This window comes from Schistocerca gregaria, chromosome 4, assembly GCF_023897955.1.
Source record: "Schistocerca gregaria isolate iqSchGreg1 chromosome 4, iqSchGreg1.2, whole genome shotgun sequence".
Lineage (NCBI taxonomy): Eukaryota > Metazoa > Arthropoda > Insecta > Orthoptera > Acrididae > Schistocerca > Schistocerca gregaria.
Genome location: NC_064923.1, coordinates 13,201,755 through 13,226,500, shown reverse-complemented (window position 1 = coordinate 13,226,500; position 24,746 = coordinate 13,201,755). Strand labels below are relative to the sequence as shown.

The 24,746-nt window shown below is 45.5% G+C and overlaps 12 non-coding genes across 12 annotated transcripts; all 12 read right to left on the bottom strand.

Annotated features, from left to right (window-relative positions):
- Positions 1 to 65: 65 nt before the first annotated feature.
- On the bottom strand, positions 66 to 137 carry Trnat-agu (transfer RNA threonine (anticodon AGU)). Its single transcript has one exon. It is a non-coding gene; the product is annotated as a tRNA-Thr (tRNA).
- Positions 138 to 1,566: 1,429 nt separating this feature from the next.
- Trnat-agu (transfer RNA threonine (anticodon AGU)) lies at positions 1,567 to 1,638 on the bottom strand. The gene has a single exon. It is a non-coding gene; the product is annotated as a tRNA-Thr (tRNA).
- A 1,480-nt stretch (positions 1,639 to 3,118) lies between these two features.
- Positions 3,119 to 3,190, bottom strand: Trnat-agu (transfer RNA threonine (anticodon AGU)). The gene has a single exon. It is a non-coding gene; the product is annotated as a tRNA-Thr (tRNA).
- Positions 3,191 to 4,640: 1,450 nt separating this feature from the next.
- On the bottom strand, positions 4,641 to 4,712 carry Trnat-agu (transfer RNA threonine (anticodon AGU)). Its single transcript has one exon. It is a non-coding gene; the product is annotated as a tRNA-Thr (tRNA).
- A 1,468-nt stretch (positions 4,713 to 6,180) lies between these two features.
- Trnat-agu (transfer RNA threonine (anticodon AGU)) lies at positions 6,181 to 6,252 on the bottom strand. Its single transcript has one exon. It is a non-coding gene; the product is annotated as a tRNA-Thr (tRNA).
- Positions 6,253 to 7,705: 1,453 nt separating this feature from the next.
- Trnat-agu (transfer RNA threonine (anticodon AGU)) lies at positions 7,706 to 7,777 on the bottom strand. The gene has a single exon. It is a non-coding gene; the product is annotated as a tRNA-Thr (tRNA).
- Positions 7,778 to 16,568: 8,791 nt separating this feature from the next.
- Trnat-agu (transfer RNA threonine (anticodon AGU)) lies at positions 16,569 to 16,640 on the bottom strand. The gene has a single exon. It is a non-coding gene; the product is annotated as a tRNA-Thr (tRNA).
- A 1,450-nt stretch (positions 16,641 to 18,090) lies between these two features.
- On the bottom strand, positions 18,091 to 18,162 carry Trnat-agu (transfer RNA threonine (anticodon AGU)). Its single transcript has one exon. It is a non-coding gene; the product is annotated as a tRNA-Thr (tRNA).
- A 1,450-nt stretch (positions 18,163 to 19,612) lies between these two features.
- Trnat-agu (transfer RNA threonine (anticodon AGU)) lies at positions 19,613 to 19,684 on the bottom strand. The gene has a single exon. It is a non-coding gene; the product is annotated as a tRNA-Thr (tRNA).
- Positions 19,685 to 21,138: 1,454 nt separating this feature from the next.
- On the bottom strand, positions 21,139 to 21,210 carry Trnat-agu (transfer RNA threonine (anticodon AGU)). Its single transcript has one exon. It is a non-coding gene; the product is annotated as a tRNA-Thr (tRNA).
- A 1,438-nt stretch (positions 21,211 to 22,648) lies between these two features.
- Trnat-agu (transfer RNA threonine (anticodon AGU)) lies at positions 22,649 to 22,720 on the bottom strand. Its single transcript has one exon. It is a non-coding gene; the product is annotated as a tRNA-Thr (tRNA).
- Positions 22,721 to 24,158: 1,438 nt separating this feature from the next.
- Positions 24,159 to 24,230, bottom strand: Trnat-agu (transfer RNA threonine (anticodon AGU)). The gene has a single exon. It is a non-coding gene; the product is annotated as a tRNA-Thr (tRNA).
- Positions 24,231 to 24,746: the final 516 nt, after the last annotated feature.

Genomic DNA, 24,746 nt, shown 5'->3' with positions numbered 1-24,746 from the left:
TGTTAGTCATCCCAGATACTGTTTGCTATAAGGCCACGACCCGCAACTGATATCCAAAATTCGTCTGCCTCCTGTGAGGATCGAACTCAAGACCCCTGGTTTACTAGACCAGTGCTCCACCACTGAGCTAAGGAGGCGCGGCCTAGCGGTACTTTTGCGTACTTCATCCTTACGGTCGTCTGGATCATCAGACTTCAGCTGACAACACTTCATATTACCGTCTAATATTTGCAGCTATGGCGACCCATTACTGCTTGCCTACACATCTGACACGTAAAGGAAGTGCTCTCCAAATAACACCACTTGCATTTCAGAACATGTCTTTCACACATGTCTACAAAATCACCTTCACCTTCAAATACAGTTTCCTTGCGACTGACGGAGACGTAGGCAAAGTTTAAAGTTGCTATTTCCATTACATCACGTTAATCAGAAAAACGGTAAGTTACATCTGCAAAGGAACAAAATTCCGTTCCTCCCCACATGGGGCTCGAACCCACGACCCTGGGATTAAGAGCCTTATGTTCTACCGACTGAGCTAGCCGCGCTGCCTCGGTGAGTATATGCCGGTTAGCACGTCACACAGTACTCGTTTGGGTTGATTGGTCCCATACAGAACCACCCCATGTTGCCTAATGTTTTCCTAACGTCACACTCGTCACGTAGTTCACTTTTATTTCATAATCATTTCTGAGAGGTAACAGAATTGCATGACAACCTGCAGAGCTAGTTTCGTCAAAATTAACACACATACTTGATGTGACTCATAAGCCGAACGAGTTACTTTCCGACGTTATTTTAGATGTGCAAGTGCCAGTCAAAAACACGCGGCGACAGCAATATGCAAACCAATTCGCTAGTTAACACCGGTCTTGTTGTGCGTGTTTTAAGCTGAAGAGCATCTCCAAGCAGAAAATGGTCAACAGCAACATTCACACGGTTTCGTACTGCTCAAGTGCTACACTAAAACGGTATGTTTCTTTTTCAGATCTGGAAAAACACGACCGAGAGAGGAATCAAACACGCAATCTTCGGATACGAAGTCCGACGCCTTATCCATTAGGCCACACGGTCACTGACAAACAAGTGGAACTTATATACGACTCATCTCAAAACGCTCACACCACTGAGGAGTTGTGTTTTCGTTCTAGACAGACGCTGCCCCTTGCTCTTTCCCACCCATTTGATACATTCAACCTACTACGAGACCTACCAAATATAGACTGGGAAACTAAACCACACACTTTGTGCATTCGGAAATGTAAGGCAGGGCGTCCCTCGCCGCATTTGCTACGATGTCCATTTGCTACTTCTGCAGAAGTGGCGACGACGACGACGACAACCGCGGAAGGCTCTGAGATATGTGAGAAATACATCTATAAAATATATTTCAGACTGTCCCATCCCACCTTATGCTGTACCGCTTTGGCAAATGCTTTATCTGCGCCATTCGCCTTAATCACATCTGAGAGTAATTCTTAATAAAACGCCTCTCGCTAATTGTTAGTCATCCCAGATACTGTTTGCTATAAGGCCACGACGCACAACTGATATCCAAAATTCGTCTGCCTCCTGTGAGGATCGAACTCAAGACCCCTGGTTTACTAGACCAGTGCTCCGCCACTGAGCTAAGGAGGCGCGGCCTAGCGGTACTTTTGCGTACTTCATCCTTACGGTCGTCTGGATCATCAGACTTCAGCTGACAACACTTCATATTACCGTCTAATATTTGCAGCTATGGCGACCCATTACTGCTTGCCTACACATCTGACACGTAAAGGAAGTGCTCTCCAAATAACACCACTTGCATTTCAGAACATGTCTTTCACACATGTCTACAAAATCACCTTCACCTTCAAATACAGTTTCCTTGCGACTGACGGAGACGTAGGCAAAGTTTAAAGTTGCTATTTCCATTACATCACGTTAATCAGAAAAACGGTAAGTTACATCTGCAGAGGAACAAAATTCCGTTCCTCCCCACGTGGGGCTCGAACCCACGACCCTGGGATTAAGAGCCTTATGTTCTACCGACTGAGCTAGCCGCGCTGCCTCGGTGAGTATATGCCGGTTAGCACGTCACACAGTACTCGTTTGGGTTGATTGGTCCCATACAGAACCACCCCATGTTGCCTAATGTTTTCCTAACGTCACACTCGTCACGTAGTTCACTTTTATTTCATAATCATTTCTGAGAGGTAACAGAATTGCATGACAACCTGCAGAGCTAGTTTCGTCAAAATTAACACACATACTTGATGTGACTCATAAGCCGAACGAGTTACTTTCCGACGTTATTTTAGATGTGCAAGTGCCAGTCAAAAACACGCGGCGACAGCAATATGCAAACCAATTCGCTAGTTAACACCGGTCTTGTTGTGCGTGTTTTAAGCTGAAGAGCATCTCCAAGCAGAAAATGGTCAACAGCAACATTCACACGGTTTCGTACTGCTCAAGTGCTACACTAAAACGGTATGTTTCTTTTTCAGATCTGGAAAAACACGACCGAGAGAGGAATCAAACACGCAATCTTCGGATACGAAGTCCGACGCCTTATCCATTAGGCCACACGGTCACTGACAAACAAGTGGAACTTATATACGACTCATCTCAAAACGCTCACACCACTGAGGAGTTGTGTTTTCGTTCTACACAGACGCTGCCCCTTGCTCTTTCCCACCCATTTGATACATTCAACCTGCTACGAGACCTACCAAATATAGACTGGGAAACTAAACCACACACTTTGTGCATTCGGAAATGTAAGGCAGGGCGTCCCTCGCCGCATTTGCTACGATGTCCATTTGCTACTTCTGCAGAAGTGGCGGCGGCGGCGACGACGACGACGACGACGACGACGACGACGACGACGACGACGACGACGACGACGACAACCGCGGAAGGCTCTGAGATATGTGAGAAATACATCTAAAAAATATATTTCAGACTGTCCCATCCCACCTTATGCTGTACCGCTTTGGCAAATGCTTTATCTGCGCCATTCGCCTTAATCACATCTGAGAGTAATTCTTAATAAAACGCCTCTCGCTAATTGTTAGTCATCCCAGATACTGTTTGCTATAAGGCCACGACCCGCAACTGATATCCAAAATTCGTCTGCCTCCTGTGAGGATCGAACTCAAGACCCCTGGTTTACTAGACCAGTGCTCCACCACTGAGCTAAGGAGGCGCGGCCTAGCGGTACTTTTGCGTACTTCATCCTTACGGTCGTCTGGATCATCAGACTTCAGCTGACAACACTTCATATTACCGTCTAATATTTGCAGCTATGGCGACCCATTACTGCTTGGCTACACATCTGACACGTAAAGGAAGTGCTCTCCAAATAACACCACTTGCATTTCAGAACATGTCTTTCACACATGTCTACAAAATCACCTTCACCTTCAAATACAGTTTCCTTGCGACTGACGGAGACGTAGGCAAAGTTTAAAGTTGCTATTTCCATTACATCACGTTAATCAGAAAAACGGTAAGTTACATCTGCAAAGGAACAAAATTCCGTTCCTCCCCACATGGGGCTCGAACCCACGACCCTGGGATTAAGAGCCTTATGTTCTACCGACTGAGCTAGCCGCGCTGCCTCGGTGAGTATATGCCGGTTAGCACGTCACACAGTACTCGTTTGGGTTGATTGGTCCCATACAGAACCACCCCATGTTGCCTAATGTTTTCCTAACGTCACACTCGTCACGTAGTTCACTTTTATTTCATAATCATTTCTGAGAGGTAACAGAATTGCATGACAACCTGCAGAGCTAGTTTCGTCAAAATTAACACACATACTTGATGTGACTCATAAGCCGAACGAGTTACTTTCCGACGTTATTTTAGATGTGCAAGTGCCAGTCAAAAACACGCGGCGACAGCAATATGCAAACCAATTCGCTAGTTAACACCGGTCTTGTTGTGCGTGTTTTAAGCTGAAGAGCATCTCCAAGCAGAAAATGGTCAACAGCAACATTCACACGGTTTCGTACTGCTCAAGTGCTACACTAAAACGGTATGTTTCTTTTTCAGATCTGGAAAAACACGACCGAGAGAGGAATCAAACACGCAATCTTCGGATACGAAGTCCGACGCCTTATCCATTAGGCCACACGGTCACTGACAAACAAGTGGAACTTATATACGACTCATCTCAAAACGCTCACACCACTGAGGAGTTGTGTTTTCGTTCTACACAGACGCTGCCCCTTGCTCTTTCCCACCCATTTGATACATTCAACCTGCTACGAGACCTACCAAATATAGACTGGGAAACTAAACCACACACTTTGTGCATTCGGAAATGTAAGGCAGGGCGTCCCTCGCCGCATTTGCTACGATGTCCATTTGCTACTTCTGCAGAAGTGGCGGCGGCGGCGACGACGACGACGACGACGACGACGACAACCGCGGAAGGCTCTGAGATATGTGAGAAATACATCTAAAAAATATATTTCAGACTGTCCCATCCCACCTTATGCTGTACCGCTTTGGCAAATGCTTTATCTGCGCCATTCGCCTTAATCACATCTGAGAGTAATTCTTAATAAAACGCCTCTCGCTAATTGTTAGTCATCCCAGATACTGTTTGCTATAAGGCCACGACCCGCAACTGATATCCAAAATTCGTCTGCCTCCTGTGAGGATCGAACTCAAGACCCCTGGTTTACTAGACCAGTGCTCCACCACTGAGCTAAGGAGGCGCGGCCTAGCGGTACTTTTGCGTACTTCATCCTTACGGTCGTCTGGATCATCAGACTTCAGCTGACAACACTTCATATTACCGTCTAATATTTGCAGCTATGGCGACCCATTACTGCTTGCCTACACATCTGACACGTAAAGGAAGTGCTCTCCAAATAACACCACTTGCATTTCAGAACATGTCTTTCACACATGTCTACAAAATCACCTTCACCTTCAAATACAGTTTCCTTGCGACTGACGGAGACGTAGGCAAAGTTTAAAGTTGCTATTTCCATTACATCACGTTAATCAGAAAAACGGTAAGTTACATCTGCAAAGGAACAAAATTCCGTTCCTCCCCACATGGGGCTCGAACCCACGACCCTGGGATTAAGAGCCTTATGTTCTACCGACTGAGCTAGCCGCGCTGCCTCGGTGAGTATATGCCGGTTAGCACGTCACACAGTACTCGTTTGGGTTGATTGGTCCCATACAGAACCACCCCATGTTGCCTAATGTTTTCCTAACGTCACACTCGTCACGTAGTTCACTTTTATTTCATAATCATTTCTGAGAGGTAACAGAATTGCATGACAACCTGCAGAGCTAGTTTCATCAAAATTAACACACATACTTGATGTGACTCATAAGCCGAACGAGTTACTTTCCGACGTTATTTTAGATGTGCAAGTGCCAGTCAAAAACACGCGGCGACAGCAATATGCAAACCAATTCGCTAGTTAACACCGGTCTTGTTGTGCGTGTTTTAAGCTGAAGAGCATCTCCAAGCAGAAAATGGTCAACAGCAACATTCACACGGTTTCGTACTGCTCAAGTGCTACACTAAAACGGTATGTTTCTTTTTCAGATCTGGAAAAACACGACCGAGAGAGGAATCAAACACGCAATCTTCGGATACGAAGTCCGACGCCTTATCCATTAGGCCACACGGTCACTGACAAACAAGTGGAACTTATATACGACTCATCTCAAAACGCTCACACCACTGAGGAGTTGTGTTTTCGTTCTAGACAGACGCTGCCCCTTGCTCTTTCCCACCCACTTGATACATTCAACCTGCTACGAGACCTACCAAATATAGACTGGGAAACTAAACCACACACTTTGTGCATTCGGAAATGTAAGGCAGGGCGTCCCTCGCCGCATTTGCTACGATGTCCATTTGCTACTTCTGCAGAAGTGGCGGCGGCGGCGACGACGACGACGACGACGACGACGACGACGACGACGACGACGACAACCGCGGAAGGCTCTGAGATATGTGAGAAATACATCTATAAAATATATTTCAGACTGTCCCATCCCACCTTATGCTGTACCGCTTTGGCAAATGCTTTATCTGCGCCATTCGCCTTAATCACATCTGAGAGTAATTCTTAATAAAACGCCTCTCGCTAATTGTTAGTCATCCGAGATACTGTTTGCTATAAGGCCACGACGCGCAACTGATATCCAAAATTCGTCTGCCTCCTGTGAGGATCGAACTCAAGACCCCTGGTTTACTAGACCAGTGCTCTGCCACTGAGCTAAAGAGGCGCGGCCTAGCGGTACTTTTGCGTACTTCATCCTTACGGTCGTCTGGATCATCAGACTTCAGCTGACAACACTTCATATTACCGTCTAATATTTGCAGCTATGGCGACCCATTACTGCTTGGCTACACATCTGACACGTAAACGAAGTGCTCTCCAAATAACACCACTTGCATTTCAGAACATGTCTTTCACACATGTCTACAAAATCACCTTCACCTTCAAATACAGTTTCGTAGCGACTGACGGAGACGTAGGCAAAGTTTAAAGTTGCTATTTCCATTACATCACGTTAATCAGAAAAACGGTAAGTTACATCTGCAGAGGAACAAAATTCCGTTCCTCCCCACGTGGGGCTCGAACCCACGACCCTGGGATTAAGAGCCTTATGTTCTACCGACTGAGCTAGCCGCGCTGCCTCGGTTAGTACATGCCAGTTAGCACGTCACACAGTACTCGTTTGGGTTGATTGGTCCCATACAGAACCACCCCATGTTGCCTAATGTTTTCCTAACGTCACACTCGTCACGTAGTTCACTTTTATTTCATAATCATTTCTGAGAGGTAACAGAATTGCATGACAACCTGCAGAGCTAGTTTCGTCAAAATTAACACACATACTTGATGTGACTCATAAGCCGAACGAGTTACTTTCCGACGTTATTTTAGATGTGCAAGTGCCAGTCAAAAACACGCGGCGACGGCAATATGCAAACCAATTCGCTAGTTAACACCGGTCTTGTTGTGCGTGTTTTAAGCTGAAGAGCATCTCCAAGCAGAAAATGGTCAACAGCAACATTCACACGGTTTCGTACTGCTCAAGTGCTACACTAAAACGGTATGTTTCTTTTTCAGATCTGGAAAAACACGACCGAGAGAGGAATCAAACACGCAATCTTCGGATACGAAGTCCGACGCCTTATCCATTAGGCCACACGGTCACTGACAAACAAGTGGAACTTATATACGACTCATCTCAAAACGCTCACACCACTGAGGAGTTGTGTTTTCGTTCTACACAGACGCTGCCCCTTGCTCTTTCCCACCCATTTGATACATTCAACCTGCTACGAGACCTACCAAATATAGACTGGGAAACTAAACCACACACTTTGTGCATTCGGAAATGTAAGGCAGGGCGTCCCTCGCCGCATTTGCTACGATGTCCATTTGCTACTTCTGCAGAAGTGGCGACGACGACGACGACGACGACGACGACGACGACGACGACAACCGCGGAAGGCTCTGAGATATGTGAGAAATACATCTATAAAATATATTTCAGACTGTCCCATCCCACCTTATGCTGTACCGCTTTGGCAAATGCTTTATCTGCGCCATTCGCCTTAATCACATCTGAGAGTAATTCTTAATAAAACGCCTCTCGCTAATTGTTAGTCATCCCAGATACTGTTTGCTATAAGGCCACAACGCGCAACTGATATCCAAAATTCGTCTTCCTCCTGTGAGGATCGAACTCACGACACCTGGTTTACTAGACCAGTGCTCTGCCACTGAGCTAAAGAGGCGCGGCCTAGCGGTACTTTTGCGTACTTCATCCTTACGGTCGTCTGGATCATCAGACTTCAGCTGACAACACTTCATATTACTGTCTAATATTTGCAGCTATGGCGACCCATTACTGCTTGGCTACACATCTGACACGTAAAGGAAGTGCTCTCCAAATAACACCACTTGCATTTCAGAACATGTCTTTCACACATGTCTACAAAATCACCTTCACCTTCAAATACAGTTTCCTTGCGACTGACGGAGACGTAGGCAAAGTTTAAAGTTGCTATTTCCATTACATCACGTTAATCAGAAAAACGGTAAGTTACATCTGCAGAGGAACAAAATTCCGTTCCTCCCCACGTGGGGCTCGAACCCACGACCCTGGGATTAAGAGCCTTATGTTCTACCGACTGAGCTAGCCGCGCTGCCTCGGTGAGTATATGCCGGTTAGCACGTCACACAGTACTCGTTTGGGTCGATTGGTCCCATACAGAACCTCCCCATGTTGCCTAATGTTTTCCTAACGTCACACTCGTCACGTAGTTCACTTTTATTTCATAATCATTTCTGAGAGGTAACAGAATTGCATGACAACCTGCAGAGCTAGTTTTGTCAAAATTAACACACATACTTGATGTGACTCATAAGCCGAACGAGTTACTTTCCGACGTTATTTTAGATGTGCAAGTGCCAGGCAAAAACACGCGGCGACGGCAATATGCAAACCAATTCGCTAGTTAACACCGGTCTTGTTGTGCGTGTTTTAAGCTGAAGAGCATCTCCAAGCAGAAAATGGTCAACAGCAACATTCACACGGTTTCGTACTGCTCAAGTGCTACACTAAAACGGTATGTTTCTTTTTCAGATCTGGAAAAACACGACCGAGAGAGGAATCAAACACGCAATCTTCGGATACGAAGTCCGACGCCTTATCCATTAGGCCACACGGTCACTGACAAACAAGTGGAACTTATATACGACTCATCTCAAAACGCTCACACCACTGAGGAGTTGTGTTTTCGTTCTACACAGACGCTGCCCCTTGCTCTTTCCCACCCATTTGATACATTCAACCTGCTACGAGACCTACCAAATATAGACTGGGAAACTAAACCACACACTTTGTGCATTCGGAAATGTAAGGCAGGGCGTCCCTCGCCGCATTTGCTACGATGTCCATTTGCTACTTCTGCAGAAGTGGCGACGACGACGACGACGACGACGACGACGACGACGACGACGACGACAACCGCGGAAGGCTCTGAGATATGTGAGAAATACATCTATAAAATATATTTCAGACTGTCCAATCCCACCTTATGCTGTACCGCTTTGGCAAATGCTTTATCTGCGCCATTCGCCTTAATCACATCTGAGAGTAATTCTTAATAAAACGCCTCTCGCTAATTGTTAGTCATCCCAGATACTGTTTGCTATAAGGCCACAACGCGCAACTGATATCCAAAATTCTTCTGCCTCCTGTGAGGATCGAACTCACGACGCCTGGTTTACTAGACCAGTGCTCTGCCACTTTTTTTTTTTTTTTTTTTTTTTTTTTTTTTTTTTTTTTTTTTTTTTTTTTTCTTTTTGGGCCTCCCTTCTCCCCACACAGCCCATCCATTCGCTCTCCTTTTATGCCTTCTTCGGCGAGCTTCTATGCTATATCGACTGATTTTTTTTTTTCAAATTTACTGTGATAGTTAGGGAAATGAAATGATGTTTGGCTTCTTCGCCATGTGAGGCTTCTCCTCCGTAGAACTGAAAATTGAAAAATTAAGGCTTCGTGGGAATTAATAAATTGTCACTCTTGCTTCATACTGAAAAAAATTAAACAAAAATAGAAAGATTGTAACTGAGGAACACGTGCAAGAAGCTTCCACTGCATTGTGTGCAACGAAACCACCTTCCGATATTACCGAGATCCTGGAAAATCATCATAGATGAAAGTAGTTGCTGGAGATATGGGGTTCATCCAGCAGTAAGTGTGAAGCCGCAGTGCCGTTTCGGGGTTCTGTCCGAGGCCTTCACGGCTACCGTAGCGGCCCTGGGGCACACGAAGTCCCCACCGTACTTCACCCTCAACAGCGATCCCCTACTTTGGCCTGTGACTACATTTTTCGTAGACGAGGGCTATTAAGATGTTTATCCAATCCCTTGTCTCTGAAACAGAATGTGTAACATGTTACCAAAAGTTTTTTTGTGGTCCCTGCGCGTACATATCTGATAATATTTTGCTCGTTCGTATAATTCGTATTCTAAAACACGGTCATTGCCGTGTTCAGATATAACGTAATGTACATAATTGCCAAACAACCACAACACAGCATTGGTTTTCTGGACAGGGAAGAAAACACCATCGGGGAAGAGTAATTTTTCAACATTGATCTCAGTACTAACAGTTCTGGTTATAAAGGCTACCCGCCGTTGGAGTCCCCTCCATATTTCGGCGTATCCGCCACAGAGAAAGCGGTGGATCAATGTGTCAACTGCGTCACATCGGGTGCATACAATCGTGTCACTAAGACCAATGGAGTGCAACTTTTCGTTAGTGGAAACTACGTTATTAACAACTCGGTACCAGGTTGCCTGAATGTCGGAAGACAGTTCACGATTACTAATATTTTTCCAAATTCTTTTCCAGTCTTTTTCGGGATATCTGCACTCCATTTTGTTGACATGTTCTTTCGTTGTTAAGAGTTCCATTAATTTCCTGCAATTCCTTGATTGTGGATTCGTGACAATACTGTCCATGTAGCTAATCTCTAAAAAGAACTGGCGAATATATTTCAATTTATAATTAATTCCGCCTATATTTATGGGTGGACGTAAATTTTCTGGCTGTAGGAGTCGATACAGCCTGGCTGTAATACTATGTGGATGTTTTTCTATAATTTGTAGGGTCCTCTTTATATATAACGCCGTAGTCTTCCGCCATATATCTGTTAAACCTAGGCCACCTTCAGCGGAAGGTAACGTAACTGTACCGACTGCTACTCTAAAAATATTCCCTGTCCATATAAATCGGCAAATGATACTCATTATACGTTTGGCAATGGGTTTCGAAACTGGCAATATTTGACCTATATATATAGCTTTTGATAAAATGGACCAATTAATTATTCTGATTCGTTGTTTAATGTTCAGATGTCTGGTCTGATTGAGTATTGTGGCTCCTCTGATTGTATCCAGTACTTTCTTCCAATTGTAGGTCATGGTCTGAAGCGGACATCGGTAAAAGGTGACACCCAGAGCGGTGTGACGATCGACGGAGCGTGCCCATTCCAAACGGACATCTTGAAGACCTTTAAGATTTAAAAACGAACTCTTCACCTCGTTAACCCTAGCGCCTGTAGCTTCACAAAAGATCTGAATATTCGTAGTTAATTTCTCTAAATCTTCGTTACTACGAATAACCACTCCAACGTCATCAGCATATGCATTGGTGACGTTGTTAACGCCAGATATCGTGATGCCCTCAAGATCGACATCGAGTCTCCTTAGTAAAGGCTCCAGTGCAACAACATACAGGAGCATTGACAAAGGACTTCCCTGCGGGACGCCGTTGCGAATTTCAATGGGTGGAGTGAAATGCCCATTTACAGACACTTGTGTTTGGATGCCTTCAACAATGTTAATTAAAACTTGCACAAAATGTTGACTAAAACCCACATAGGTCAACGTTCTGAACAAAAATAAGTGGTTGACCCTGTCAAAAGCCTTTGAGAAGTCGATAAAGGCAAGGCCTCCTGGTGAGGATGACGTTGCAAAAATTGCAGAGACATCCATATATTCACAAACAGTTTTAAAAATATTCCGCCCCGAGAGACAGGTTTGGTGGTCACCTATGATCTTCTCCATTAGAGGTCTCAGTCTTTCCTTCAGTACACGTGCAATTATTTTATAATCCGAGTTCATCAAACATATTGGTCTCAATTGATTGAGATCTTTAACTGTCGCGTTCCTTCCCTTTGGTATTAGCACAGTTACGCTTTCTTTGAACTCGCGTGGAACAGTAACACCTTGCAACACTTCATTTATCACTTCTGTGAATTGATTACCGATGAGAGGCCAAAATTTACAATAAAACTCTACAGGCAAGCCATCAGGCCCTGGGGACTTACGGGTAGGCGAATATTTAAGTATATCAAACACCTCCTCACATGTGATTGCAGTGGTAAGGGACACATTGTCCTCGTCATTGATAACGTTGTCGATACCTGTAGTTCGTAGCAAATCGTTCGCACAGTCTAGATTATACCGGGTATCAGTATATAACGTACGATAAAATCCATAAACTGCATTTAAAATGTCAGAGTGTTCCGTCAGCACCCGGTTATCGCCCACTCTAAGACAAGCAATAAACGCTCGTCTTCTATTTCTTTCATGTTCGAGTAAGTGGTACAGCGATGCGTTTTCGTCCTCCACCGTTGTCGGGACACGAGATTTAATTTTTAAACCCTCCAGCTGTTGTCGCTTGAGACTTATGAGGTGAGCCTTGATCTTCTTTATTTCAATGAAAACCTCATCAGTCATCTGCTGAGCTGATAGTTCCCTTAAGCATGTATAGTAAAATTCAACGGTATTGCGAGACCACATCGCTCGCTCCCTCCCGTAAGCTATTAGGGATGATCTCAATTTCTTTTTAGCACATGAGGTCCACCACGCAAGGCGAGAGCTGTATTTATGGCGCATACGTAGAGCAGCCTGCCATACCTCCGCTACTGTTCTTGATAGGGCACCCTCGAACAACATATGGGTATTCAGCTTCCATAAGGGGCGACCCCAATACGTTCCTTGCTTCTGAAACCGAATGCTGCATTTCACTGCGAGATGGTCCGAAAAGGTAGTGGGAATTACTTCGATACTACTGATTTTATTTTCCAGGTTTGCTGTGACGTATATTCTGTCTATTCTGCTTTGCGAGCGACTACTGATGTACGTAAATTTGACTAACGTGGGGTATTTGCTTTCCCACACGTCTGTCCACTTCATGTTTGTCACCAAAGCCGCCAGTTCCCTGGAGAAGTTAAAATTTGGTCGCTGATCCTTTTTGTGAAGTACACAATTAAAGTCACCACCGATTAAAGCTTCCGCCGGATTCCCCTTAAGTAAATAGACCATATCGTTCTTAAAAAAATTAGCCCTATCATCTCTAGCGTTGTTACCAGAGGGGACATATACATTTAAAACAGTAGTAGTAAAAATTTTACAACTGATGCCCCTCCCATTTTCTAACAGACAGATATCCTTCACATCAATACCATCTTTGACAAGGATCGCAGTCCCACATGTGGCTTCCGGTGCAATATTTAAAATCTCTTGAAAACCTGGGACATAAAAGTTGTGGACATTAAATTCCTGTAGGAGGGCTATATCAGTATCCGACTGGTAAAGGAAATCTTTTAAAGAAGCGACTTTCGTTTCACTGCGAATACGATTTATATTGATCGTGGTCACATTATATGTCAGTTCCGTCGGCATAGGTGCAGGTAAAAGAAATTGGCTACTGAAGTATACCCCATGCAGAGTCACGTCTGTACCATTCCATTCTGTCTGTCAGAAAGAAAAATAGACATTAAAAAAAAAAAAAAATTAAATGCCACTAGCATGTGTCAGGTCCATCTCCATTCCGTGGTCGGTGCGATCGTCTTGGGCATCGGCCCAATCAAGTCCTTTTCCTGAGACAGTTCGGTCTAAATCCATAGTAGTGCCGGTCTGCAAACCTGCGACGCCAAGCGGTGCGCGAGGTTGTTTTTGAAGATCATCTACATCGGCACGACTCATCTCCGCGTCAGTACACTCGTTAACTTGTGCTACTGGGCATTGTTCTCGTAGTCGTTCATTATCCCATAAATGTTTTAACTTTTCCCGCAATGCAGGAGCTAAACTCTCTGCTGCTTTGTGTGCCAATCTCCTCTTCTTGCCTTTCTTCGAAGATCTCTTCGGCGATCTAGCAGGAGATGAAGTTTGCGACCTGTCAGGAGAAGTACCGGATGATACGTCTGACGTCGCCTGTTCCTTTTTTCGGACAAAAGTCCGCGTATCGCATTCCACAACGGCAGAAGGAGGCGCATCTTTTTCCATGGCTCCCACTGGTAGCAACCCAGCCTCCAATTCTACACTATCGCTCGTTGTGGTTTCCTTGACGCAAGTGTCTTCTGTGGGCGCCAACGTGAAACCAATGTCCAGATTGCTATCTTCGTTCATAGTTCCCGCAGAGTGGATGCCTGGAGCGTCCACTCCTCGGAAGCTAGTGGCAATATCCTCACGTTGGTGGGAATCCTGACGACGCAAGGAAACCTCCGTTGCGGGTATTTGGGGATCTTCGGCCGAGTCCGCGGAAGAACGAGCAACCACAGTGGGAGAGTTGGAAAAAGTTGGCGTCGGCATAGATTCGAGGGGCGCGGAGCTGATCGGCAGACCATCCGCAAATCTAGAGCTTGAAGCCGGAGTATCATCGACAACCGCCCGCGAGGCAGCAGGCTCCCCGCGCACAGGCGGCACCGACTCGCCTCGGCTGCGGAAGTCAGCAGCGGCAGCGTATGACAACTTCATACCAACAACAGGGCCGGAACTCGGCATCTCGTCACGCGGTAACTGCGGGACACGCCTCCGTGAACATTCTGCACGAATGTGTTCCGTGGAATTGCATAAAGCGCAAGTCCGCGGTTGCCCATCATAGATAATCAAAGCACGATACCCACAAATATTAAGATAAGAGGGGACATGCTTCTGTAATTCAATCTTAATTTGCCTTACGCCGTTCAAGACAGGAAACATATGAGCTTCAGACCACCTTTCTGCCACATTGGAAATAATTCTGCCATAAGGCCGAAGGGCAACATTAAGTTCTTCGGGCGGAATTTCAAAAGGGAGCTCAAACACTCTGATCGTACGAATCCCGTACCCAGCATGACTAACAACAACGTCACTCACACTCCCATCAGAATGATTAAACTTCACGCTACCTCCGCAACGATCCACAATGGAACTACATAATTCTGGACTTTTCATCTTCAGATACACAGCATTTGTCACAAACGAGAGATAAACTCCGACAACATCATCACCGTTAATCAATACTTTTTCGATAAACCATGCTTTAATTTCAAATGCTTTAGGTCGAACGAAATTTCGATCGAAAGTAAACTTGATTGTGTCTTTCCTCAAATAATTCGACCTATTCATTCTAGAACTTCATGAATACAAGTGCAACACGAATAGCGGCTTAGCAGCACCACTAACCTCAAACGCAGCGACTCAGCCTGTGTTTACTACAGCCAGACGTCCAGCTCCGCCACACGTCCGTCCCGCTCGGCGGCTGACTCGCAACTGAGCCACTGAGCTAAAGAGGCGCGGCCTAGCGGTACTTTTGCGTACTTCATCCTTACGGTCGTCTGGATCATCAGACTTCAGCTGACAACACTTCATATTACCGTCTAATATTTGCAGCTATGGCGACCCATTACTGCTTGCCTACACATCTGACACGTAAAGGAAGTGCTCTCCAAATAACACCACTTGCATTTCAGAACATGTCTTTCACACATGTCTACAAAATCACCTTCACCTTCAAATACAGTTTCGTAGCGACTGACGGAGACGTAGGCAAAGTTTAAAGTTGCTATTTCCATTACATCACGTTAATCAGAAAAACGGTAAGTTACATCTGCAGAGGAACAAAATTCCGTTCCTCCCCACGTGGGGCTCGAACCCACGACCCTGGGATTAAGAGCCTTATGTTCTACCGACTGAGCTAGCCGCGCTGCCTCGGTGAGTATATGCCGGTTAGCACGTCACACAGTACTCGTTTGGGTTGATTGGTCCCATACAGAACCTCCCCATGTTGCCTAATGTTTTCCTAACGTCACACTCGTCACGTAATTCACTTTTATTCCATAATCATTTCTGAGAGGTAACAGAATTGCATGACAACCTGCAGAGCTAGTTTCGTCAAAATTAACACACATACTTGATGTGACTCATAAGCCGAACGAGTTACTTTCCGACGTTATTTTAGATGTGCAAGTGCCAGTCAAAAACACGCGGCGACGGCAATATGCAAACAAATTCGCTAGTTAACACCGGTCTTGTTGTGCGGGTTTTAAGCTGAAGAGCATCTCCAAGCAGAAAATGGTCAACAGCAACATTCACACGGTTTCGTACTGCTCAAGTACTACACTAAAACGGTATGTTTCTTTTTCAGATCTGGAAAAACACGACCGAGAGAGGAATCAAACACGCAATCTTCGGATACGAAGTCCGACGCCTTATCCATTAGGCCACACGGTCACTGACAAACAAGTGGAACTTATATACGACTCATTTCAAAACGCTCACACCACTGAGGAGTTGTGTTTTCGTTCTACACAGACGCTGCCCCTTGCTCTTTCCCACCCATTTGATACATTCAACCTGCTACGAGACCTACCAAATATAGACTGGGAAACTAAACCACACACTTTGTGCATTCGGAAATATAAGGCAGGGCGTCCCTCGCCGCATTTGCTACGATGTCCATTTGCTACTTCTGCAGAAGTGGCGACGACGACGACGACGACGACGACGACGACAACGACAACCGCGGAAGGCTCTGAGATATGTGAGAAATACATCTATAAAATATATTTCAGACTGTCCCATCCCACCTTATGCTGTACCGCTTTGGCAAATGCTTTATCTGCGCCATTCGCCTTAATCACATCTGAGAGTAATTCTTAATAAAACGCCTCTCGCTAATTGTTAGTCATCCCAGATACTGTTTGCTATAAGGCCACGACGCGCAACTGATATCCAAAATTCGTCTGCCTCCTGTGAGGATCGAACTCACGACGCCTGGTTTACTAGACCAGTGCTCTGCCACTGAGCTAAAGAGGCGCGACCTAGCGGTACTTTTGCGTACTTCATCCTTACGGTCGTCTGGATCATCAGACTTCAGCTGACAACACTTCATATTACCGTCTAATATTTGCAGCTATGGCGACCCATTACTGCTTGGCTACACATCTGACACGTAAAGGAAGTGCTCTCCAAATAACACCACTTGCATTTCAGAACATGTCTTTCACACATGTCTACAAAATCACCTTCACCTTCAAATACAGTTTCCTTGCGACTGACGGAGACGTAGGCAAAGTTTAAAGTTGCTATTTCCATTACATCACGTTAATCAGAAAAACGGTAAGTTACATCTGCAGAGGAACAAAATTCCGTTCCTCCCCACGTGGGGCTCGAACCCACGACCCTGGGATTAAGAGCCTCATGTTCTACCGACTGAGCTAGCCGCGCTGCCTCGGTGAGTATATGCCGGTTAGCACGTCACACAGTACTCGTTTGGGTCGATTGGTCCCATACAGAACCTCCCCATGTTGCCTAATGTTTTCCTAACGTCACACTCGTCACGTAGTTCACTTTTATTTCATAATCATTTCTGAGAGGTAACAGAATTGCATGACAACCTGCAGAGCTAGTTTCGTCAAAATTAACACACATACTTGATGTGACTCATAAGCCGAACGAGTTACTTTCCGACGTTATTTTAGATGTGCAAGTGCCAGTCAAAAACACGCGGCGACGGCAATATGCAAACCAATTCGCTAGTTAACACCGGTCTTGTTGTGCGTGTTTTAAGCTGAAGAGCATCTCCAAGCAGAAAATGGTCAACAGCAACATTCACACGGTTTCGTACTGCTCAAGTGCTACACTAAAACGGTATGTTTCTTTTTCAGATCTGGAAAAACACGACCGAGAGAGGAATCAAACACGCAATCTTCGGATACGAAGTCCGACGCCTTATCCATTAGGCCACACAGTCACTGACAAACAAGTGGAACTTATATACGACTCATCTCAAAACGCTCACACCACTGAGGAGTTGTGTTTTCGTTCTACACAGACGCTGCCCCTTGCTCTTTCCCACCCATTTGATACATTCAACCTGCTACGAGACCTACCAAACATAGACTGGGAAACTAAACCACACACTTTGTGCATTCGGAAATGTAAGGCAGGGCGTCCCTCGCCGCATTTGCTACGATGTCCATTTGCTACTTCTGCAGAAGTGGCGACGACGACGACGACGACGACGACGACGACGACGACAACCGCGGAAGGCTCTGAGATATGTGAGAAATACATCTATAAAATATATTTCAGACTGTCCCATCCCACCTTATGCTGTACCGCTTTGGCAAATGCTTTATCTGCGCCATTCGCCTTAATCACATCTGAGAGTAATTCTTAATAAAACGCTTCTCGCTAATTGTTAGTCATCCCAGATACTGTTTGCTATAAGGCCACGACGCGCAACTGATATCCAAAATTCGTCTGTCTCCTGTGAAGATCGAACTCACGACCCCTGGTTTACTAGACCAGTGCTCTGCCACTGAGCTAAAGAGGCGCGGCCTAGCGGTACTTTTGCGTACTTCATCCTTACGGTCGTCTGGATCATCAGACTTCAGCTGACAACACTTCATATTACCGTCTAATATTTGCAGCTATGGCGACCCATTACTGCTTGGCTACACATCTGACACGTAAAGGAAGTGCTCTCCAAATAACACCACTTGCATTTCAGAACATGTCTTTCACACATGTCTACAAAATCACCTTCACCTTCAAATACAGTTTCCTTGCGACTGACGGAGACGTAGGCAAAGTTTAAAGTTGCTATTTCCATTACATCACGTTAATCAGAAAAACGGTAAGTTACATCTGCAGAGGAACAAAATTCCGTTCCTCCCCACGTGGGGCTCGAACCCACGACCCTGGGATTAAGAGCCTCATGTTCTACCGACTGAGCTAGCCGCGCTGCCTCGGTGAGTATATGCCGGTTAGCACGTCACACAGTACTCGTTTGGGTTGATTGGTCCCATACAGAACCTCCCCATGTTGCCTAATGTTTTCCTAACGTCACACTCGTCACGTAGTTCACTTTTATTTCATAATCATTTCTGAGAGGTAACAGAATTGCATGACAACCTGCAGAGCTAGTTTCGTCAAAATTAACACACATACTTGATGTGACTCATAAGCCGAACGAGTTACTTTCCGACGTTATTTTAGATGTGCAAGTGCCAGTCAAAAACACGCGGCGACGGCAATATGCAAACCAATTCGCTAGTTAACACCGGTCTTGTTGTGCGTGTTTTAAGCTGAAGAGCATCTCCAAGCAGAAAATGGTCAACAGCAACATTCACACGGTTTCGTACTGCTCAAGTGCTACACTAAAACGGTATGTTTCTTTTTCAGATCTGGAAAAACACGACCGAGAGAGGAATCAAACACGCAATCTTCGGATACGAAGTCCGACGCCTTATCCATTAGGCCACACGGTCACTGACAAACAAGTGGAACTTATATACGACTCATCTCAAAACGCTCACACCACTGAGGAGTTGTGTTTTCGTTCTACACAGACGCTGCCCCTTGCTCTTTCCCACCCATTTGATACATTCAACCTGCTACGAGACCTACCAAACATAGACTGGGAAACTAAACCACACACTTTGTGCATTCGGAAATGTAAGGCAGGGCGTCCCTCGCCGCATTTGCTACGATGTCCATTTGCTACTTCTGCAGAAGTGGCGACGACGACGACGACGACGACGACGACGACGACGACGACCGCGGAAGGCTCTGAGATATGTGAGAAATACATCTATAAAATATATTTCAGACTGTCCCATCCCACCTTATGCTGTACCGCTTTGGCAAATGCTTTATCTGCGCCATTCGCCTTAATCACATCTGAGAGTAATTCTTAATAAAACGCCTCTCGCTAATTGTTAGTCATCCCAGATACTGTTTGCTATAAGGCCACGACGCGCAACTGATATCCAAAATTCGTCTGTCTCCTGTGAAGATCGAACTCACGACCCCTGGTTTACTAGACCAGTGCTCTGCCACTGAGCTAAAGAGGCGCGGCCTAGCGGTACTTTTGCGTACTTCATCCTTACGGTCGTCTGGATCATCAGACTTCAGCTGACAACACTTCATATTACCGTCTAATATTTGCAGCTATGGCGACCCATTACTGCTTGGCTACACATCTGACACGTAAAGGAAGTGCTCTCCAAATAACACCACTTGCATTTCAGAACATGTCTTTCACACATGTCTACAAAATCACCTTCACCTTCAAATACAGTTTCCTTGCGACTGACGGAGACGTAGGCAAAGTTTAAAGTTGCTATTTCCATTACATCACGTTAATCAGAAGAACGGTAAGTTACATCTGCAGAGGAACAAAATTCCGTTCCTCCCCACGTGGGGCTCGAACCCACGACCCTGGGATTAGGAGCCTCATGTTCTACCGACTGAGCTAGCCGCGCTGCCTCGGTGAGTATATGCCGGTTAGCACGTCACACAGTACTCGTTTGGGTTGATTGGTCCCATACAGAACCTCCCCATGTTGCCTAATGTTTTCCTAACGTCACACTCGTCACGTAGTTCACTTTTATTTCATAATCATTTCTGAGAGGTAACAGAATTGCATGACAACCTGCAGAGCTAGTTTCGTCAAAATTAACACACATACTTGATGTGACTCATAAGCCGAACGAGTTACTTTCCGACGTTATTTTAGATGTGCAAGTGCCAGTCAAAAACACGCGGCGACGGCAATATGCAAACCAATTCGCTAGTTAACACCGGTCTTGTTGTGCGTGTTTTAAGCTGAAGAGCATCTCCAAGCAGAAAATGGTCAACAGCAATATTCACACGGTTTCGTACTGCTCAAGTGCTACACTAAAACGGTATGTTTCTTTTTCAGATCTGGAAAAACACGACCGAGAGAGGAATCAAACACGCAATCTTCGGATACGAAGTCCGACGCCTTATCCATTAGGCCACACGGTCACTAAACAAACAAGTGGAACTTATATACGACTCATCTCAAAACGCTCACACCACTGAGGAGTTGTGTTTTCGTTCTACACAGACACTGCCCCTTGCTCTTTCCCACCCATTTGATACATTCAACCTGCTACGAGACCTACCAAACATAGACTGGGAATCTAAACCACACACTTTGGGCATTCGGAAATGTAAGGCAGGGCGTCCCTCGCCGCATTTGCTACGATGTCCATTTGCTACTTCTGCAGAAGTGGCGGCGGCGGCGACGACGACGACGACGACGACGACGACGACGACCGCGGAAGGCTCTGAGATATGTGAGAAATACATCTATAAAATATATTTCAGACTGTCCCATCCCACCTTATGCTGTACCGCTTTGGCAAATGCTTTATCTGCGCCATTCGCCTTAATCACATCTGAGAGTAATTCTTAATAAAACGCCTCTCGCTAATTGTTAGTCATCCCAGATACTGTTTGCTATAAGGCCACGACGCGCAACTGATATCCAAAATTCGTCTGCCTCCTGTGAGGATCGAACTCACGACCCCTGGTTTACTAGACCAGTGCTCTGCCACTGAGCTAAAGAGGCGCGGCCTAGCGGTACTTTTGCGTACTTCATCCTTACGATCGTCTGGATCATCAGACTTCAGCTGACAACACTTCATATTACCGTCTAATATTTGCAGCTATGGCGACCCATTACTGCTTGGCTACACATCTGACACGTAAAGGAAGTGCTCTCCAAATAACACCACTTGCATTTCAGAACATGTCTTTCACACATGTCTACAAAATCACCTTCACCTTCAAATACAGTTTCCTTGCGACTGACGGAGACATAGGCAAAGTTTAAAGTTGCTATTTCCATTACATCACGTTAATCAGAAAAACGGTAAGTTACATCTGCAGAGGAACAAAATTCCGTTCCTCCCCACGTGGGGCTCGAACCCACGACCCTGGGATTAAGAGCCTTATGTTCTACCGACTGAGCTAGCCGCGCTGCCTCGGTGAGTATATGCCGGTTAGCACGTCACACAGTACTCGTTTGGGTTGATTGGTCCCATACAGAACCTCCCCATGTTGCCTAATGTTTTCCTAACGTCACACTCGTCACGTAGTTCACTTTTATTTCATAATCATTTCTGAGAGGTAACAGAATTGCATGACAACCTGCAGAGCTAGTTTCGTCAAAATTAACACACATACTTGATGTGACTCATAAGCCGAACGAGTTACTTTCCGACGTTATTTTAGATGTGCAAGTGCCAGTCAAAAACACGCGGCGACGGCAATATGCAAACCAATTCGCTAGTTAACACCGGTCTTGTTGTGCGTGTTTTAAGCTGAAGAGCATCTCCAAGCAGAAAATGGTCAACAGCAACATTCACACGGTTTCGTACTGCTCAAGTGCTACACTAAAACGGTATGTTTCTTTTTCAGATCTGGAAAAACACGACCGAGAGAGGAATCAAACACGCAATCTTCGGATACGAAGTCCGACGCCTTATCCATTAGGCCACACGGTCACTGACAAACAAGTGGAACTTATATACGACTCATCTCAAAACGCTCACACCACTGAGGAGTTGTGTTTTCGTTCTACACAGACGCTGCCCCTTGCTCTTTCCCACCCATTTGATACATTCAACCTGCTACGAGACCTACCAAACATAGACTGGGAAACTAAACCACACACTTTGTGCATTCGGAAATGTAAGGCAGGGCGTCCCTCGCCGCATTTGCTACGATGTCCATTTGCTACTTCTGCAGAAGTGGCGACGACGACAACGACGACGACGACAACCGCGGAAGGCTCTGAGATATGTGAGAAATACATCTATAAAATATATTTCAGACTGTCCCATCCCACCTTATGCTGTACCGCTTTGGCAAATGCTTTATCTGCGCCATTCGCCTTAATCACATCTGAGAGTAATTCTTAATAAAACGCCTCTCGCTAATTGTTAGTCATCCCAGATACTGTTTGCTATAAGGCCACGATGCGCAACTGATATCCAAAATTCGTCTGCCTCCTGTGAGGATCGAACTCACGACCCCTGGTTTACTAGACCAGTGCTCTGCCACTGAGCTAAAGAGGCGCGGCCTAGCGGTACTTTTGCGTACTTCATCCTTACGGTCGTCTGGATCATCAGACTTCAGCTGACAACACTTCATATTACCGTCTAATATTTGCAGCTATGGCGACCCATTACTGCTTGGCTACACATCTGACACGTAAAGGAAGTGCTCTCCAAATAACACCACTTGCATTTCGGAACATGTCTTTCACACATGTCTACAAAATCACCTTCACCTTCAAATACAGTTTCCTTGCGACTGACGGAGACGTAGGCAAAGTTTAAAGTTGCTATTTCCATTACATCACGTTAATCAGAAAAACGGTAAGTTACATCTGCAGAGGAACAAAACTCCGTTCCTCCCCACGTGGGGCTCGAACCCAAGACCCTGGGATTAAGAGCCTTATGTTCTACCGACTGAACTAGCCGCGCTGCCTCGGTGATTATATGCCGGTTAGCACGTCACACAGTACTCGTTTGGGTTGATTGGTCCCATACAGAACCTCCCCATGTTGCCTAATGTTTTCCTAACGTCACACTCTTCACGTAGTTCACTTTTATTTCATAATCATTTCTGAGAGGTAACAGAATTGCATGACAACCTGCAGAGCTAGTTTCGTCAAAATTAACACACATACTTGATGTGACTCATAAGCCGAACGAGTTACTTTCCGACGTTATTTTAGATGTGCAAGTGCCAGTCAAAAACACGCGGCGACGGCAATATGCAAACCAATTCGCTAGTTAACACCGGTCTTGTTGTGCGTGTTTTAAGCTGAAGAGCATCTCCAAGCAGAAAATGGTCAACAGCAACATTCACACGGTTTCGTACTGCTCAAGTGCTACACTAAAACGGTATGTTTCTTTTTCAGATCTGGAAAAACACGACCGAGAGAGGAATCAAACACGCAAGCTTCGGATACGAAGTCCGACGCCTTATCCATTAGGCCACACGGTCACTGACAAACAAGTGGAACTTATATACGACTCATCTCAAAACGCTCACACCACTGAGGAGTTGTGTTTTCGTTCTACACAGACGCTGCCCCTTGCTCTTTCCCACCCATTTGATACATTCAACCTGCTACGAGACCTACCAAACATAGACTGGGAAACTAAACCACACACTTTGTGCATTCGGAAATGTAAGGCAGGGCGTCCCTCGCCGCATTTGCTACGATGTCCATTTGCTACTTCTGCAGAAGTGGCGACGACGACAACGACGACGACGACAACCGCGGAAGGCTCTGAGATATGTGAGAAATACATCTATAAAATATATTTCAGACTGTCCCATCCCACCTTATGCTGTACCGCTTTGGCAAATGCTTTATCTGCGCCATTCGCCTTAATCACATCTGAGAGTAATTCTTAATGAAACGCCTCTCGCTAATTGTTAGTCATCCCAGATACTGTTTGCTATAAGGCCACGACGCGCAACTGATATCCAAAATTCGTCTGTCTCCTGTGAGGATCGAACTCACGACCCCTGGTTTACTAGACCAGTGCTCTGCCACTGAGCTAAAGAGGCGCGGCCTAGCGGTACTTTTGCGTACTTCATCCTTACGGTCGTCTGGATCATCAGACTTCAGCTGACAACACTTCATATTACCGTCTAATATTTGCAGCTATGGCGACCCATTACTGCTTGGCTACACATCTGACACGTAAAGGAAGTGCTCTCCAAATAACACCACTTGCATTTCAGAACATGTCTTTCACACATGTCTACAAAATCACCTTCACCTTCAAATACAGTTTCCTTGCGACTGACGGAGACGTAGGCAAAGTTTAAAGTTGCTATTTCCATTACATCACGTTAATCAGAAAAACGGTAAGTTACATCTGCAGAGGAACAAAATTCCGTTCCTCCCCACGTGGGGCTCGAACCCACGACCCTGGGATTAAGAGCCTCATGTTCTACCGACTGAGCTAGCCGCGCTGCCTCGGTGAGTATATGCCGGTTAGCACGTCACACAGTACTCGTTTGGGTTGATTGGTCCCATACAGAACCTCCCCATGTTGCCTAATGTTTTCCTAACGTCAC